The sequence below is a fragment of the Oncorhynchus mykiss genome, chromosome 6, assembly GCF_057628025.1.
Source record: "Oncorhynchus mykiss isolate SJ-2025 chromosome 6, ASM5762802v1, whole genome shotgun sequence".
Taxonomy (NCBI): domain Eukaryota; kingdom Metazoa; phylum Chordata; class Actinopteri; order Salmoniformes; family Salmonidae; genus Oncorhynchus; species Oncorhynchus mykiss.
The window spans coordinates 78,878,566-78,884,565 of record NC_143027.1 but is presented as its reverse complement, the minus strand read 5'-3'; positions in this window follow the sequence as shown (position 1 = coordinate 78,884,565).

The window sequence follows — 6,000 nt, the reverse complement described above, 5'->3', positions numbered from 1 at the left end:
ACACGTGTCCAGTGTGTGTGTCTCTTCATGCAGTGAGGACATCCATCACGTAATCTGTTGGTCCCTAACGCTACAGAGGAAACACAAAACAAGGTGTGTGTGTGAGTTATGTGTGTGTGATTCATGGGCCCGTTAATTAACTGCGTGGGAAAGCTGTCTCTTCCCATCAGAACTCATATACCTGTGCTGTGATACACAGGGCAGGAAAACTTAACCCTAACCCTAACACACACACACACACACACACACACACACACACACACACACACACACACACACACACACACACACACACACACGGTAAACAAACCATCTGGAGGCGCAAACCATCTGGAGGTACTTTCCTTTGTGCTCTGTCACACAACCAAAAACAACGACAATAAATTCCGCCAGTAAAGTCAATGAAGCTAGTTGATGGGGCCAGGCGATGGGGGATGAGGGGGTGAGGGGATGAGGGGGTGAGGGGGTGAGGGTATGAGGGGGTGAGGGGATGAGGAGCTGGTCGACGTAGGTGTGCTAACTGAGACCCTCTGTGATAGGGCCACAGAGAGCATGGAAGGCAGGTGGGAAAGAGGAGAAGTGTCAGTTGTGGGAGTAATGAGGAGGGGAAATGGAGAGGGAGAGGAGAGAGGGGTGGAAAGGGAAAGGGGAGAGGAGAGGAGAGAGGGGTGGAAAGGGAAAGGGGAGAGGAGAGGAGAGAGGGGTGGAAAGTGAAAGGGGAGAGGAGAGGAGAGAGGGGTGGAAAGGGAAAGGGGAGAGGAGAGGAGAGGAGAGAGGGGTGGGAAGGGAAAGGGGAGAGGAGAGGAGAGAGGGGTGGAAAGGGAAAGGGGAGAGGAGAGGAGAGGAGAGAGGGGTGGGAAGGGAAAGGGGAGAGAGTGGTGGAATGGGAAAGGGGAGAGGAGAGGAGAGAGGGGTGGGAAGGGAAAGGGGAGAGGAGAGAGGGGTGGAAAGGGAAAGGGGAGAGGAGAGGAGAGAGGGGTGGAAAGGGAAAGGGGAGAGGAGAGGAGAGAGGGGTGGAAAGGGAAAGGGGAGAGGAGAGGAGAGAGTGGTGGAAAGGGAAAGGGGAGAGGGAGAGGAGAGAGGGGTGGAAAGGGAAAGGGGAGAGGAGAGAGGGGTGGGAAGGGAAAGGGGAGAGGAGAGTAGAGAGGGGTGGAAAGGGAAAGGGGAGAGGAGAGGAGAGAGGGGTGGAAAGGGAAAGGGGAGAGGAGAGGAGAGAGGGGTGGAAAGGGAAAGGGGAGAGGAGAGAGGGGTGGGAAGGGAAAGGGGAGAGGAGAGGAGAGAGGGGTGGAAAGGGAAAGGGGAGAGGGAGAGGAGAGAGGGGTGGGAAGGGAAAGAGGAGAGGAGAGAGGGGTGGGAAGGGAAAGGGGAGAGGAGAGAGGGGTGGAAAGGGAAAGGGGAGAGGAGAGGAGAGAGGGGTGGAAAGGGTAGACCTACTCCAATAATATATTTCCTTGAATGAGCTGCCTCGCTGAACAGGAGAACAATAATCCACCTCTGATGTCTAACCTTAAACAGGTCTTGTTTTGTAAATGTCTGATGTCTAACCTTAAACAGGTCTTGTTTTGTAAATGTCTGATGTCTAACCTTAAACAGGTCTTGTTTTGTAAATGTCTGATGTCTAACCTTAAACAGGTCTTGTTTTTTAAATGTCTGATGTCTAACCTTAAACAGGTCTTGTTTTTTAAATGTCTGATGTCTAACCTTAAACAGGTCTTGTTTTGTAAATGTCTGATGTCTAACCTTAAACAGGTCTTGTTTTGTAAATGTCTGATGTCTAACCTTAAACAGGTCTTGTTTTGTAAATGTCTGATGTCCCCACACACACACACACACACACACACACACACACACACACACACACACACACACATATACTAAGCATTGTTTTGGTCTTGTTTCTGTTTCACAGATAGTCAGGTAAAGCTGTGTGTTCTGACTTTAGGGTCTATGATTATTCCCTGTAGGCTCTGAGGTGATGAGGAACTGGCTGAATGACATCACCCGGCACACACACACACACACACACACATATACAGAGAGAGAGAGAGCCCCGGAGCAGACACCAATCAGGTGAATGTGGTGTGGAGGTGCTAGCTACAGACTCTGGCAGCCAGGCCACTGGCCATCTGTTGTAATAAAATGGAAAGTCCAGGACACTACTCACTGGAACAATGGCACTATGGGGCACTAGTTGACTGTGTGGGTGGCTGGGTGCCTCTAAGCAAAATGCTTCTGTGTTAGGTTTAATTGTTTTGATGTTTGAATCTTGGCTGTTTTGGGGCATCAGTTGCCAAAAAGATGTGATGCATTGCTCTGTGTGTGTGTGTGTGGTGTTGCGCCTGGTGTTGTGTGGACACCCCAGGCCATGCTAGCAGGGTGATGTCATTCAGCCAGTTCCTCATCACCTCAGAGCCTACAGGGAATAATCATAGACCCTAAAGTCAGAACACACAGCTTTACCTGACTATCTATGAAACAGAGACAAGACCAAAACAATGCTTAGTATAATCCAAACACACAGAGACATTCCACAATACCACACAGACTATACATATTAAACACATATTCTATTTACATCTGGACTAAACAGCTATCTTTACAGTCTCTTGGTAAATGAATAGCTCAACTTTGATCAAATGTCTTGGCATTATATTTTGAAATTGGTTCCTGGTTGCTAACAGAGCTGTTCTGACACCCAGATGATGTTTGTGGGGTTACTTTGTCACAAGAGTAAAAGGTCTGAGGCTGAAGTTAACTAACAAGCCAATAGCGGCCGTTCAGCACCACTGAAGCGGACAGAGACAGAATCAGCATTCCAAAATGCAGCTCTTTATAGGGAATATGGGGACATTTAGGACACACTCTGTAAATGGGAAGTAGGCCTAATCAGGGCGTAAGAAGCCTGGAGGGAGAAGACTTTCCCATGGAGTCGGTGTTGCTAGTCAGGAAGCAGTTGCAGAAGGTGAGTTGAATAATAATAAACATGAGGATTAACACATAACAGGAGAAGCGTACTGAACGTAACCAAAACCAATACTACCTGATGACAGAGGCTACTGAGGGCTACATGGAGGGTGAGTTATCAGGGAGGTGATGAAGTCCAGGTGTGTGTAACGATGGGGAGCAAGTTTGCTCAATGATGGTTGCCAGGAGTGCTCAATGATGGTTGCCAGGAGTGCTCAATGATGGTTGCCAGGACCGGCGGTCAGTAGACCAGCGACGTGGAGCGCCAGAAGGAGGATGCAGTAGCAGGCGGGACACCTATCCTGTTCAGCTATAGGCCTGTTGACTTGTTCAAACCAAACTCTAGAATGGTAAATAATAGGAAACAAATTGCAACAAACGGAAAATTAACCTCTCTACTTTTCTTGGAAACGGCACCGACAGTTTATGACCAAGGCCTTTGGGACAAGGCATCTAACATTCATAAAAGCTTCACAACACCAACCTTATGTATGGCCTTTTATCTAATAGAGTATGTTTGTTTTGTTCACACTACCTGCCTGTTAAGCATTGTTATAAACTGGTTGGTTCCAGCCCTGAATGCTGATTGGCTGACAGCCATGGTATATCAGACGGTATACCATGGGTATGACAAAACGTTTATTTTTACTGCTCTAGATGCTGTTTACGTACGTAAGCTGCTAGTTATATAAATAAAGTCTCATTTGAGATGGTTATTATCGCTGCATTCACCCTGGGCTGTGAAGACGCTGCTGTGTTGAGCATTTCTGTCGTTATAAAGCAGTGTCCCGGTGTCATTGCATTACTTATTAGTAGTGGTGAATGACAAAGCTGTCTGCTTTTATGGCTCGGCGTTTCAGACGTAATAAACACTCAGACAGGGTATCCTTGCCTCTTCCTGATGAATGACAAATAAGAAGCAGAATGCTGGAAGGAAAATGGCTGCCAAGCTTGATGTATAGGTGAGGTATCTGCAGCGGTTGGCATTGCTACAGCAACCCCCTGTCAGGGGAGAGGATGATAAATGTCTCTCTGGGTGGCTGGCTCACAACTACTGTGCTGTACATCATTAGTGTGGGAGAAGGAAAACTCCTCACTGCATCATTACTGTTGGTGAGGGGAAGAGGGTGTAGGGTGTAGGGTTAAAGTTAGAGTTAGGGGTAGGGGGTAGGGGTAGGGCTAGGGTTAGGTGTTAGTATACAACCAAGATACTGAAGTCAACCTTGTTGTAAAAGTCAACTATACCTCTCAATCTTAAATGACATGGAAAAGGTTAATGTATCATGCATTATAGTGGTCTTCAGCTGGGACAAGTACTGATCATCTAGACCCTTCTATAAAACACAAGGCCAGTGAAGACAAAATACAAATACTGGTAATGGATACATGCATTATAATCAGAAATAATTCCCAGAAAGGCTTGTAGTAAGATAGAGAGACACGGAGAGACACACAGAGAGATAAACAGAGAGAGAGACACACACAGAGAGAGACACACAGAGATAGAGTCACAGAGAGAGACACACAGAGAGACAGGGAGAGACATGGAGAGAGAGACACAGAGAGAGACACACAGCGAGACAGCGAGACAGGGAGAGAGAGAGAGAGAGAGAGAGAGAGAGAGAGAGAGAGACACAGAGAGAGACACAGAGAGAGACACAGAGAGAGACACAGAGAGAGACACAGAGAGAGACACACACAGAGAGAGACAAACACAGAGAGAGAGTCACAGAGAGAGACACACAGAGAGACAGGGAGAGACATGGAGAGAGAGACACAGAGAGAGACACACAGCGAGACGGAGAGCGAGACAGGGAGAGCGAGAGAGGGAGAGAGAGAGAGAGAGACACACAGCGAGACAGGGAGAGCGAGATAGGGAGAGAGAGAGAGAGACATGAACAGAGGGAACCAGGTGGGTTCTGTGGACTGTGAGACCCACGGTGTCTGCCTACAAACGTAAATGAATGTGTGTGTGTATGTGTGTGCATGCGCTTATGTGTGTGTGTTGGTGTCCAAGCGTGCATCAGTGTGTGTGTTTTATGTGACGTGTGATAACCTGACTGCACACACCTCACCACTGCTCTTTGTCCAACCATTGATCTAACGTGATCAGCTCAGCTGTGGGAACACCGGGCTTTTTAAGGAAGGGAGATACATACACTACATGCTCATCAAATATCTCATTCCAAAATCATGGGCATTAAAATTGATTTTCTCCCCCGTTTGCTGCTATAAACAGCCTCCATTCTTCTGGGAAGGCTTTCCACTAGATGTTGGAACATTGCTGCTATAGCAGCCTCCATTCTTCTGGGAAGGCTTTCCACTAGATGTTGGAACATTGCTGCTATAACAGCCTCCATTCTTCTGGGAAGGCTTTCCACTAGATGTTGGAACATTGCTGCTATAACAGCCTCCACTCTTCTGGGAAGGCTTTCCACTAGATGTTGGAACATTGCTGCTATAACAGCCTCCATTCTTCTGGGAAGGCTTTCCACTAGATGTTGGAACATTGCTGTGGAGAGTATTAGAGCATTAGTGAGGTCGGGCACTGATTTGGGGCGATTAGGCTTGGCTCGCAGATGGTGTTTCAATTCATCTCAAAGGTGTTCGATGGGGTTGAGGTCAGGGCTCTGTGCAGGCCAGTTAAAATGTTCCACACCAATCTCAGAAAACCATTCCTGTATTAACCTCGCTTTGTTCACGGGGGCATTGTCAAGCTGGAACAGGAAAGTGTTGCCACAAAGTTGGAAGCACAGAATAATCTAGAATGTCACTGTATGCTGTAGTTTCCCTTCACTAAAACTAAGGGGCCTAGCCCAAACCATAAAAAGCCCCAGACCATTATTCCTCCTCCACCAAACTTTACGGTTGGCACTAATTCAGGCAGGTAGTGTTCTCCTTGCATCCACCAAACCCAGATTCGTCCATTGGACTGCCAATGTTTCCCTATGGAGATTGCATGGCTGTGTGCTCAATTTTATACACCTGTCAGCAATGGGTGTGACTGAAATGGCCGAATCCACAAATTGAAATTGC